Raw genomic sequence first — 13796 nt, 5'->3', positions numbered from 1 at the left:
CTGTATGTGCAGGGATAGAACGATGATTATTTACTTAATTTACTTAATTTTGCTTTACATAATATACCTGATTTCTGCAATGTGTGATGTAGAAGCGAGATTCATGTCCTCAAGTCTGGTATTGAGCTTCTGTGTGGTGTGCTTGGCAGTTGAAGTCCACAAGATCATACCGAATACGACACATCATGTTTCCAGTACAACAAGAACACCATGGATAACAATGCTGCTGTTGTTGTGTAGGCTTTACAAAGAGACCCCTCGTTGTTTGGTCGCCATCTTTCTTGAGCTGGTAAGGACGCCGATAACTGATGCTGCAGTTCCAAAACGCACCAAGAAAGGGTAATAAATTTTTAATTTTGTTTTTACTTCCTGTGGAAATGCACTTCCGTAAAACCACTGGTACTTCCGTGAACGGTACTATTTGGTTCTTCGTACTTAAAGGATCTATGTACTTTTTCCTAACAAAAACACAATGTCCACAGATTTACATCAAACTTACACGATTGAAGATTAAGATAGTAGAAAGCTTCCCTTGAAATTTTACTTACTGAGGTGCTGCAGTTTTTGAGAAATAAGTAAAAGTAATAATTTTCGTCTCAGTATTAGCATGTAAAAATGTATTGACCAATTATGCTATGGTTTAGGTATACTATCATGACTGGTTAAGGGGATTTTACATTCTCAAATAATTTTGGTCTCATGATGAGACCAAAATTATTCTGTGACTTGTTTTACTCATTTCTCAAAAACTACACAACCTTAGTTAGTAATATTTCAAGGGAAGCTTTCCACTATCTTCAAACCCTGTAAGTTTACTGTAAATCTGTGGACATTTTGAAAAAGTACCCAAATCATTTAAAACATGTAGGGCGCGTTATCCGCTTGAATTTTCTTCATTTCATCCATGCTCAAAGTCAAAGTCATGACGTAAACGAATTTTTACAAAAAAGGAGGTATCTCATTGAGGTAAATTAGATACTATGTTATTTCATATCAAATGAAAAAAAAGGAATAAACTACAATAAATAATGGTTAACATGTTTCCATGATGTTGTATGTAAAAATAACCAAATCTGGCCCATTCAATGGAAGTTCTCACTTCTCATACTTTATTTGCAGATGTGGTTGAACTACCAAGATGCTTCCCATGTGATGGGAAATCAACACAATCATTATTTGTGTCGGATCTGCACTCAAACTTGCAAGAATCAGGTAAGGAAGAATAATTATCCAGAAATGGATCCAATGCCTCAAATTTGTCACCGTGTGAGGCAGTCTTAATAGTGTGGCAAGCAATTGCAAACTATTGCAAGCAAATTACAATTTGATCCTTGGCCTAACTATTCTCTAGGCTTGAAGACCATCGAGGGGTCTAAAGGCTGTGAGACAAGGTCCGTTTTGGAGGAAATATACCGCCGATTGCGTAATGATCACTGTAATTCTGTTAGGTACACAACTCAAGTTACACGTAAGCAGAGAAACCTTGACAAATTGGCTGTCGGTAAAACTGATCACCAGATCCTTTATTGCACAATCAATATTCAATCAAATCATATACATAATTGGGCAGGGATTCGTTTATTAAGCACCTTTTTCTCAGGGTCAATGAATATACCTCTCACAAAACATTAAATCAGTACTACTGCATACCCTACGAATACACCTAACCTTGCTCTAATGTAACCACAAGTAACCCTTTGTTAAACCCAAAAGTAACTCAAAGTAACCCTTTGCTTTATCAAAGCCACTCAAAGTAACCCTTTGCTATATCAAAAGTAACTCAAAGTAACCCCTTGCTAGACCCAAAGCCACTCTAAGTAACCCTTTGCTTTATCAAAAGTCATTCAAGTAACCCTTTGCTTTACCCAAAAGTAATTCAAGTAACCCTTTGCCTTATCAAAATAGTTCTAAGTAACCCTTTGCTAGACCCAAAGTAACCATGTAACCTGATGACGCCTACTTTGTAATCATGTAACCCTCTCTAGTACTTTTACTTTATATATCTGACAACCCTTATATTTGTGCAACCGCGGAGCACCAAATATCGGGTACAACCACCAATACAAGAAAACAACAAATACCCGAAAGTAACCACACCAAACCACACTTCCCGAACTGTGTTCACACTTACTGCAAACCAAAAGCTTTTACAGTGTGCCTCTACACGTTCCTTGTGCAGTACAATAACCACGAAAACCCAGCTTAATTCATATGTAACCAGGGTCTCGAGGTAAACCTGTGGCAAGGAAATATGAAGGCAATATGTTGAGTCAATTTCTGTCTTTCTGTTAAAACAATGCATTTATTAGTAAAAGTACATCAATACAAACGCTTAACTATTAGAGAAAACTAGCATTATTTACATAAGTTGAACATTCTGCTTTCCTTAACCTATGGAGCTATCGCATCTATCCACAGTCAAATATCATTTTGATAATCATATTTATGAATGAAACTACGTATACAGTTTAGGAATACTTCAAATTACTATGCAGACAGTAATATTTCACTAGTGTTCAACCTTGACTAAACATTAACAATCAAACTCGGAAAATATGTATTTAACTACTAACAGCACATGAGAAACATAACTTTAAACTTGTGTGGCCTTTCTACTACAGTATGGAATACACAAATCTTTCTTTATAAATTGTTTACTGCATGAACAACAAGGGTTTTAATTGAGTGTCTTGAACATCCAAATCTCTAATTGCAACCATCTAAAATGCATTCTAACTGTTCTATTACTAGCACTTGACAGAAGTTTGAATCAGGTACTGTTTTCACGTACTTCTCTATTTTCACGTTACATGACTGATCAACTCTCTTTGATATTCAAGGATCCAATCTATGAAATTAAACCTTCCATTGTTTTAAAGGAATACAATTGTAATTACTCCTGAACTATGACTTTATAAGACTCATGCACTTGTCTGCAAATCTCATGTTATACTAAAACAACCAAGCCTTAGTTTTGTCTCCTCATCACTGCAGATTGCCATAAGCTCATAGCCTTGCTCAAGTCAAAACTAGTTTGAAATATCTCTCAAATCTCTTTTATGATACTAACAAATCACTACTCATAGCCATAAATCCTGAGAGGACTTTCCTCTATAGAATCCATGCATCTTCACAATTGGTAGTTTTTACCTTTGTGATAATAATCCTTTTGCAAAACCTCAACTCTTCATTTACATGAGGTAAATCTTGTGCACACTTTCCCTATACCCATTTGTACAACTTGGGACAAAAGAGAAAGTTCATTTTAAAATCCATCTTCATCCTAAACATCCTCAGTCTAAATACCTCAATTCAGCCTTATAAGTAATCTTTATACCTAAACAATAATAGTAATTATAATAAAAAGTTTTCAACATACCTGTGGCAAGGAAATATGAAGGCAATATGTTGAGTCAATTTCTGTCTTTCTGTTAAAACAATGCATTTATTAGTAAAAGTACATTGACCTTAGACAGCGCCCTCGTAGTGCCCACTCTCTGCAGGCCACAGGATTAAAAAGTTTTGTTTAGGGCTATTGTTTACATACACAAAAGCAATACATTGGAAGGGTGGTAACACATACACTACCAGAAGGTGTCCTTTACCTGGTCACAAGCCAAAGCATTTGCGACCGGAAACTATACACTCAACTAGCATGTCACATAACCACAATCACAGCCTAACTTAATTCTTACACTACTAGAAGGTGTTCTTTACCTCGACACAAGCCAAAGCATTTGTGACTGGAAACGTTACACTCGACTAGTGTGTCACCATAACACAATTACATGAAAATACACCTAGAAATACTCAATAACTTATGCAATAACAATTCCGTAGACCCCCAGGCCTATCATATAAGAATACAAAATAAACACGTATAAGACCCCTGGCCTATCACATACAAATGCAAGAATGAACTTGGTATAAGACTTCTGACCTATCAATTTTCAATTAAAATGCAAGGATACAAGATATCTCCGATAATTGCAATCAAATCAAACTTACACACTCGTCTATCGTCCAACGTCGACAGCACCGCCAACAGACTCTTTTAAACTATTACAAGACTAAAACCCTAAATTGTCACTGCCCTATCCAAAGACAATCACCCAGGAACCCGTACTCTTAATAACCATGGTCTCACTACACAATGGAAAGACTACTAATATGCATGTCTTGCTCGAGTCACTTCACTAAACACACTGACCTGTGATGCACTCCCCGCTAACCCCCGGTGCCATGCCTCTACACACATGAGGTCCTAGGTCGCTAACTGCGCACGCACACCCCGCTTACCTGATCACTGCGCATGCGCACAAGGCCAGCCTGAGTCACTGCAAGCGTTTAGGCTCCACCCACTTGCATCGATCGCCCAGCCACACAGCAAACACATGCAACCACATGGACTACACTAAACAGTCACATGTCCGTCACATGCATTTCCGCTACAATAGTATTTTTATCACTTTCGGAAGTAAACACGATTAGTCCTGCGCAGTTTTAATAGGTGTTCCATCACTTTTGTTGCTGTAGTTTGAAGTTGCTTTAGAGGTGGATTAAAAATGAATGGCTTGTTCAATGTCTTATTGTCCGTGACGGAGTAGATGTCTGGGGTGGTAATGTACTGTTCCAGTATTTATAAACTGTTATGGGTTTGAATGAATATACCCCCGGAAGTGATTGAGAGTGCCCTCACCCGGTCAAACATAATTTTTAAAAATCAGTCATGATTGTTCTAAAACTACTATTTCTTTACATGTACATGTATGTTATCGCAATAGACCAATTGACTGAGTTGCATGCTGGTCTAGCTAGGGATCATGTGTGATCGAGTATGTATCACATTCAACAGTTAGCGCTTGTGCAATGGGTAATTGCAAAAGGGTGTATAGTATTGAAATTTTGTAACAATAATACTGCAGAAGTCGTGCAGCATCTCCTTATACAAGTAAGTCCATTCAAGATATTAATGGCTCATATTTCACATGATTCCTGAATGGGCCAGACAATCACTACATAAATTGTTGTTTCAAAGATCATGAGATCTTTTAAGAGGAAAAATAACAGTGCGCTGTACTTTAAAAATTTAAAGTGTACTCATCAATGAAGAAGAATAAGAGATAGAAAAAAGGATACAAAATTCCCCTCCTCAATGGAAGAACCCAAGGGCATTTAACAGACTGTTGTATATCAGGTGGTTGTTATACTGCTCTCCATTTTCTTAACAGAAAATAGGAATAAACCATTAAATAATGGTAAACTTGTGGGAACATGTATCCATGATGATGTAATTTTAAAATAACCACATCTGGCCCTATCAATGGAAGTTCTCACTTCTAATCTCATACTTTATTTTCAGATGTGGTTGAACTACCAAGATGCCATTATCTTCACATGCTCCTTGTTTGATGGGAAATGAAGCGTCATCATTATTTGTGTCGGATCTGCACTTAACTTGCAAGAAGAAAATGGATTCAGGTCAGGAAAAATGTATCAAGACATTGATCCAATGCGCCAAATTTTTGACCGCGTGAGGGGGCAATCTCAATAGTATTTGAATCAAGCAGTGATTGAGAGCGCCCTTACGCAATTAAAAACATGGTCCATTGTCAAAATCAGTCATGATTGTTCTAAAACTACCATTTATATACATGCACGTTATCACAATAGACCAATTGACTGAGGTGCATGCTGGTCTAGCTAGGGATCCTGTTTGATCCCTAGCTAGACCAGCATGCATCCTATTCAACAGTTAGCGCTTGCGCAATGGGTAATTGCAAAAGGGTCTATAGTGTTGAAATTTTGTATCAATAATACCGCAGAAGTCGTGCAGTATCACTTTGTAAGTCCATTCAAGATGAGTGGCCCATTTATATCATAAGTGTGTAAGGAAGACAGATAAAAGCCCTCAAGAAAATTGTAGATTATTAGTCAGAAATAGTTTGTCTTGAACTGGAGTATTTTTCTGGTAGGAGGTATTTGACTCTTGAGCGTTTAGTTTTGTTTTGTTTATTTTGAGACTTGAACTTATGTAGTATTACTTGGGTATGAATAAGTATTACAAGCATTATGTATTTTATGTCAGAGGCTGGTCTATACCAGAGTGGGGCCTTAAGCAACCTCTACCCCCTCAGCTGTCTTCCTCCTTATCTTGCTTTTGACTCACTTCTTCTCACTGTGCTCATTCTCAATTCCCTTTTCACTTCTCAATGAGCATCTTGCCAGTTTAGTATTAGTTTTTGTTTAGCGTAGTTAGCGTAATAGGCCCGGGACCCCGTAATGGTCGACACTTCATTGACATCAGTGGGAGTATCTGCTGGCAGGAAAGGCGGGTTGTTTTCCATAACCCTCTTTGGGTGAAATTGCTAATCTTCCTCAAGTGAACAGGGCCCTGTTAGCCTTGGATGACAACCTGTCTTTGAGTGACATCCCCCTGAATGAAACAGAGCCTTCAATAAGGTTTAGTAACATGACTCCTTCTGGATGTGTGTGTAGTAAGGTTCAGTCTGACTATCATCCAATAGATTCAAAAATATTTTGTCTTTCTTTTTTGTGGGAGTTATCTGACTCATAGACGAATGAAATTGAAGGCCTTGTATCCATTGAGTTGTGTGATATCTTGATGTACTGTACATATGTAGTGAAGTTTCTGCTTCAATCTGTCTCTGTGACAGGTGTTGAAGGCAGTGGGAATTTGAATAGTGGATGGTTGAATGAAGGGCTATGTGTGGAGGCTTTTGGTGTCTGGTGTGGGTTAGGGTGCTTGTGCTCTTCTTGTTAGCTCTGTGAACAATCCAAGTAACCACGTTCTTTGATTTCATTCTCTATTTCATGAAGGCTGTTTCATTACTGTATGTAACAGCCTACTCTCTGATGATGTCTGTCTGTCCTTAGCCTTGCTCAAGGCAGTCGCATCATTCGCTACGAAAAGACGCCGCTGTAAACCCACCCATACATTGTGCGTAGTGTGTGTAATCAAACCGCAAGACCCAACCGTTATATACACTGCCACATCTCTCAACACCTGTCGTACGACTACTGCGCACAAGTCGAGGTTGATCAAAGTGGGGTTAGATTCTACTGGGATAATTAGCCTTGAATCGATTTTAAAGAAACGGTTGCTACTATCGAATCATATTTGCAATTGTAGATAAACCAGGTAGAACTTCACAGCTATTTTATGGTGTTGATGTTCGTAGTGCAAGTGTGATCAAACAGCATCCATACCAGTGTTCTTCACACACGTAAATCGGCAGAGCAGACTGCCCTCCTTAAATTTATGCCGCCCTGTTAAAATTAATGGCCGCCATGCCAAAAAAAGGACAGAGAGACCATTTTTAGACTTCATTTAATAAGATCAACCGATTACCTGACAAGCCAAAACCAACTTCAAAACTGCAACATCAGAAATACGATTGTAAACAAATGTTAAAACATGATGGATGTACAGATGGCCACATGGCTCATACCACGCACACCGACAACGTCGTCGCATGGAAATACCCACTGTGTATGCATGCATCTAATAAGATCAAACGAGTACCTGACAAGCCAAAACCAACTTCAAAACTACAGCATCAGAAATGCGATCATAATCAAAAGTTAAAACATGATGTACAGATGGCCACATGGCTCATACCAAGCACACCGTCTACGTCGCTGCATGGAAATACCCACTGTATGCATGCATCTAATAAGATCAAACGAGTACCTGACAAGCCAAAACCTACTTCAAACTGCAACATCAGAAATGCGATCGTAAACAAATGTTAAAACATGATGGATGTACAGATGGCCACATGGCTCATACCACGCACACCGACAACGTCGCTGCATGGAAATACCAACTGTGTATGCATGCATCTAATAAGATCAAACGAATACCTGACAAGCCAAAACCTACTTCAAAACTGCAACATCAGAAATGCGATCGTAAATAAATGTTAAAACATGATGTACAGATGGCCACATGGCTCATACCAAGCACATAGCGACGTTGCTGCATGGAAATACCCACTGTATGCATGCATCTTATAAGATCAACCGATTACCTGACAAGCCAAAACCAACTTCAAAACTGCAACATCAGAAATACGATTGTAAACAAATGTTAAAACATGATGGATGTACAGATGGCCACATGGCTCATACCACGCACACCGACAACGTCGCTGCATGGAAATACCCACTGTGTATGCATGCATCTAATAAGATCAAACGAGTACCTGACAAGCCAAAACCAACTTCAAAACTACAGCATCAGAAATGCGATCATAATCAAACGTTAAAACATGATGTACAGATGGCCACATGGCTCATACCAAGCACACCGTCGACGTTGCTGCATGGAAATACCCACTGTATGCATGCATCTAATAAGATCAAACGAAAACCTGACAAGCCAAAACCTACTTCAAAACTGCAACATCAGAAATGCGATCGTAAATAAATGTTAAAACATGATGTACAGATGGCCACATGGCTCATACCAAGCACATAGCGACGTCGCTGTATGGAAATACCCACTGTATGCATGCATCTAATAAGATCAAACGAGTACCTGACAAGCCAAAACCTACTTCAAACTGCAACATCAGAAATACGATTGTAAACAAATGTTAAAACATGATGGATGTACAGATGGCCACATGGCTCATACCACGCACACCGACAACGTCACTGCATGGAAATACCCACTGTATGCATGCATCTAATAAGATCAAACGAGTACCTGACAAGCCAAAACCTACTTCAAACTGCAACATCCGAAATGCAATCGTAAACAAATGTTAAAACATGATGTACAGATGGCCACATGGCTCATACCAAGCACATAGCGACGTCGCTGCATGGAAATACCCACTGTATGCATGCATCTAATAAGATCAAACGAGTACCTGACAAGCCAAAACCAACTTCAAAACTACAGCATCAGAAATGCAATCGTAAACAAATGTTAAAACATGATGTACAGATGGCCACATGGCTCATATGACACACACCATGCCCACCGTCGACGTCGCTACATGGAAATACCCACTGTATGCATGCATTTAACAAGATCAAGCGAGTACCTGACAAGCAAAAACCTACTTCAAAACTGCAACATCAGAAATACGATTGTAAACAAATGTTAAAACATGATGGATGTACAGATGGCCACATGGCTCATACCACGCACACCGACAACGTCGCTGCATGGAAATACCCACTGTATGCATGCATCTAATAAGATCAAACGAGTACCTGACAAGCCAAAACCTACTTCAAACTGCAACATCAGAAATGCGATCGTAAACAAATGTTAAAACATGATGTACAGATGGCCACATGGCTCATACCACGCACACCGTCGAAGTCGCTGCACGGAAATACCCACTGTATGCATGCATCTAATAAGATCAAACGAGTAACTGATTAGCCAAAACCAACTTCAAAACTACAGCATCACAATACGCACGTTCACAATAAGTTTGTGAACGTGCGTATTTTGTTGGAGTCTATCAACGGCCAATCACAGCGTGCGGATTGTTTATGCAATTTGATTACGTCATGCCGCCCTCCTAAAAAAAAAGTCTGTGGAGAACACTGCGAGTTGGTCTGTAAAGAGCACTTGTAACCGGGTTTTTTCAAAGACCAACTCAACCGATCCAAGGCATTGTGTTCCTTTAAGGGTTTTTGAGCTTAGAACCAGTACTGTTGGCTACTGATTTCGGTAAACCTTTTAAGTTGGTAGTTGATGCCAGTGATGTTGGTGTAGGTGCTGTACACCAAATGAGTTATTTCTCCGATTTCTCTCTAGATAAACACCACGTCCGCCACTGACCAACTTCACTGACATTATGGTAATGAGTGGGAATTCTTTCTTCACGTGTATTATAGTAATGAGTCAGTAGCTTCAACACAGACCCTACAAGGCTGTCAGCCTACAGCCTTCGCATACAACTTTTGTACAGGGGGCGTTGTGTCGTGTGATTCGGTTACACACATTACGCACAGTGTATACGGGTGGGTTTTAACAGCGGCGGTCTTTTTTCAGAGTCAATAATTCAACTGCCTTGAGCAAGGCTTGTCTGTCCTCGATGCCTTTTTCTTTGTGTGCTTCTTGTGTGATTGAAATTCAAGCGAGATGAAAAATTTGGGTCAAGAATCTGCACTAAAGCATGTGTACATGTTAAGTTTGAGACCTTAATGTAGTAGACTTGAGTATTAATAAGTAATATAAGCATGATCTATCTTGTGTGAGAGGCTGGTCTATACCAGAGTGGGGCCTTAAGCAACCTCTACCCCCTCAGCTGTCTTCTTCCTTATCTTGCCTTTGACTCATTTCTTCTCAGTCTGTCTACTTCATGAAACCGTGAAATCCAGTCGTAATGCACACGCAAGTACCTCGGTGCCCAGGGATGGCCTTTTGTACCGGAGCGTAGGGTAAGTGACTTAACCATCTCCGGGCGTTCTCTCCCCGACGGACCCGTGGGGGCCGCCTCCAGAAGTTCTTGGGGTCCTGAGGTCAAGTCTCCAAACGGTGGGTCCTGGAAATGAATTGGCGCTCTTGTTAACAAGGACGGGCTTGTTATAAACACAGAGAAACCCACCCTATCCCCTCGCAGGTTGCCACCTTTCTCGGTGCGTCCCTCGACCTGCGCAAGGGATTGGCCCGCCCATCAGAGGAACGCCTGCTGAACCTTCAGCAGTGCGTGTCCCTCTTCCTCCCAGCGTTGGTGGCGTCGCCTCTGGCCTGGCTCAGTGTGTTGCGCTTCTTGGCCAGTATGGTGGCTTTGGTGGATTTTTGCAGGCTGAGAATGAGACCAATTCAACTTCATCTTGCCCATCCGGCACCCAATCCACCACCTAATGCCAACCACGCCCTGGCTAGTGCCCCACCTTTGATGGTGGCTAGTCGAAGCGAACATTTCGCAGGGCCATGTTTTCCGCCAGCCCTGTCCGTCGCTGACAGTCACAAGTAACGCTTCGCACCTTGGATGGGCGGCAACCCTCCAGCCGTGGCAGACCACGGGTGTGTGGGGTTCTGAGCACCAATCATCCCACTTCAACGTCCTGGAGATGTTAGCATTCGCCAACGCACTGCGACATTTCCAGTCGGACGGCAGGGGACATGCGGTCCTGGTGAGGTGTGACAATGCCACAATTGTGGCTTACATCAATCACCAGTGGGACACCTGGTCGGGGAGCCTGTGTGCACTGGCTTGGGACCTCATCCACTAATGTATACAGCGGCCGACAGCACTGTAAGCAGTCCACATCCAAGGCTTGGAGAATGTCACCTCAAGGGGCTGGATTGCCCCTACAGAGTGGTCGCTGCTCCCACAAGTGGCCTGATTGTTCTTTCACCTGATCGACAGGCCGCACGTGGACCTGTGCCGTCACATGGACCTGTGCCCCTCACATGCAAACAACCAACTACTACGCAAGGGGTCCAGACACCAACGCATGGAAAATCGATGCTCTATCAGTGCAATGGGTTGGCCTACTGGCCTATGCATTCCCACCCATCTCGCTGGTCTGTCAGGTACTGACCAAGATCAGTCTATGGTCAGTCTATGGTATTTATGGTCAGTCTATGGTCGGTCTATGGTCGGTCTATGGTCAGTCTATGGTCAGTCTATGGTCAGTCTATGGTCAGTCTATGGTCAGTCTATGGTCAGTCTATGGTCAGTCTCTGGTCAGAACTGGTGTATACAGCGGGGGACAGCACTGTCAGCAGTCCACATTCCATGCTTGGAGAACGTCACAGCCAACGCTCTATCAAGGGGCTGGATTGCCCCTACAGAGTGGTCGCTGCTCCCACAAGTGGCCCGATCGTTCTTTTACCTGATCGACCGGCCGCAGGCGACCCTGTACCCCTCACATGCGAACAACCAACTACTGCGCAAGTGGCCCAGACCCCACTGCATGGAAGTTAGTGCAATGGGATGGCCTACTGGCCTATGCATTCCCACCCATCTCACTTGTCTCTTGGGTACTGACCAAGATCGAGCAGGAGGACTTCAGGGTCTTCCTCATTCGCCAATAGTGGTTTTCACGACTTGTCAAGCTCCTGTTCCACCGCTCGGTGATCTTACCGTAAGGTCCTCCCAATACGTCTCTAGGGGAGCTGGTAGATTTCCTGGTTTTTCTTCTGGACAGCGGCCTCACCATGGGAACGGTAAGGAATTACCGGTCAGCCGTCGCTGCAATCCACCCGGGTTCCCGAACGGTTCTTTCGTCTCGGAAAATGGGGCCATCAGATCAAGGGGATGTTCATTACCCGTCCTCCAGTATGCAAGCTTGTCCCGCCGTGGGACCACTTTAGCGTACTATGTAATTATGTAAGTTTGTAAGTATTTAAGTACCGTTACAATAAACAACTATGTTATTATGTAAGTTTTAAAACGGAGCTGAAACCAGTACAGTATGTAAGTTTGCTAGTATTTAAGTATTAAACGGGGCTGGAAACCGTTACAATAAATAAGTATGTAATTATGTAAGTTTTAAAACGGGGCTGGAAACCGTTACAGTATGTAAGTTAGTAAGTATTTAAGTATTAAACGGGGCTGGAAACCGTTACAGTATGTAAGTTTGTAAGTATTTAAGTATTAAACGGGGCTGGAAACCGTTACAATAAATAAGTATGTAATTATGTAAGTTTTAAAACGGGGCTGGAAACCGTTACAATAAATCAGTATGTTATTATGTAAGTTTTAAAACGGGGCTGGAAACCGTTACAGTATGTAAGTTTGTAAGTATTTAAGTATTAAACGGGGCTGGAAACCGTTACAATAAATAAGTATGTAATTATGTAAGTTTTAAAACGGTGCTGGAAACCGTTACAGTATGTAAGTTTGTTAGTATTTAAGTATTAGACGGGGCTGGAAACCGTTACAATAAATAAGTATGTAATTATGTAAGTTTTCAAACGGGGCTGGTAACCGTTACAGTATGTAAGTTTGTAAGTATTTAAGTATTAAACGGGGCTGGAAACCGTTACAATAAATAAGTATGTAGTTATGTAAGTTTTCAAACGGGGCTGGAAACCGTTACAGTATGTAAGTTTGTTAGTATTTAAGTATTAGACGGGGCTGGAAACCGTTACAATAAATAAGTATGTAATTATGTAAGTTTTCAAACGGGGCTGGAAACCGTTAAAGTATGTAAGTTTGTAAGTATTTAAGTATTAAACGGGGCTGGAAACCGTTACAATAAATAAGTATGTAGTTATGTAAGTTTTCAAACGGGGCTGGAAACCGTTACAGTATGTAAGTTTGTTAGTATTTAAGTATTAGACGGGGCTGGAAACCGTTACAATAAATAAGTATGTAATTATGTAAGTTTTCAAACGGGGCTGGAAACCGTTACAGTAAGTAAGTTTGTAAGTATTTAAGTATAAAACGGGGCTGGAAACCGTTACAATAAATAAGTATGTAATTATGTAAGTTTTAAAACGGGGCTGGAAACCGTTACAGTATGTAAGTTTGTAAGTATTTAAGTATTAAACGGGGCTGGAAACCGTTACAATAAATAAGTATGTAATTATGTAAGTTTTAAAACGGTGCTGGAAACCGTTACAATAAATAAGTGTGTAGTTATGTAAGTTTTCAAACGGGGCTGGAAACCGTTACAGTATGTAAGTTTGTTTGTATTAAGTATTAGACGGGGCTGGAAACCGTTACAATAAGTAAGTGTGTAATTATGTAAGTTTTTAAACGGGGCTGGAAACCGTTACAGTAAGTAAGTTTGCTAGTATTTAAGTATTAAACGGTGCTGGAAACCGTTACAATAAATAAGTATGTAGT

The 13796-nt window shown here is 40.9% G+C and overlaps 1 long non-coding RNA gene across 2 annotated transcripts; it reads left to right on the top strand.

The window, feature by feature from the left end:
• Positions 1 to 67: 67 nt before the first annotated feature.
• Positions 68 to 11326, top strand: LOC139944450 (uncharacterized). Of its 2 annotated transcripts, XR_011786964.1 has the most exons (4): positions 68 to 339; positions 1120 to 1212; positions 5363 to 5481; positions 10341 to 11326. It is a non-coding gene; the product is annotated as an uncharacterized lncRNA (long non-coding RNA). The 2 variants fall into 2 exon arrangements; XR_011786963.1 differs by lacking the exon at positions 10341 to 11326 and having other exon boundaries at positions 5363 to 7010.
• Positions 11327 to 13796: the final 2470 nt, after the last annotated feature.

This window comes from Asterias amurensis, chromosome 11, assembly GCF_032118995.1.
Source record: "Asterias amurensis chromosome 11, ASM3211899v1".
NCBI classification, from domain to species: domain Eukaryota; kingdom Metazoa; phylum Echinodermata; class Asteroidea; order Forcipulatida; family Asteriidae; genus Asterias; species Asterias amurensis.
The sequence above is the reverse complement of the archived record's forward strand: the minus strand, read 5'-3'. Positions and strand labels throughout refer to the sequence as shown.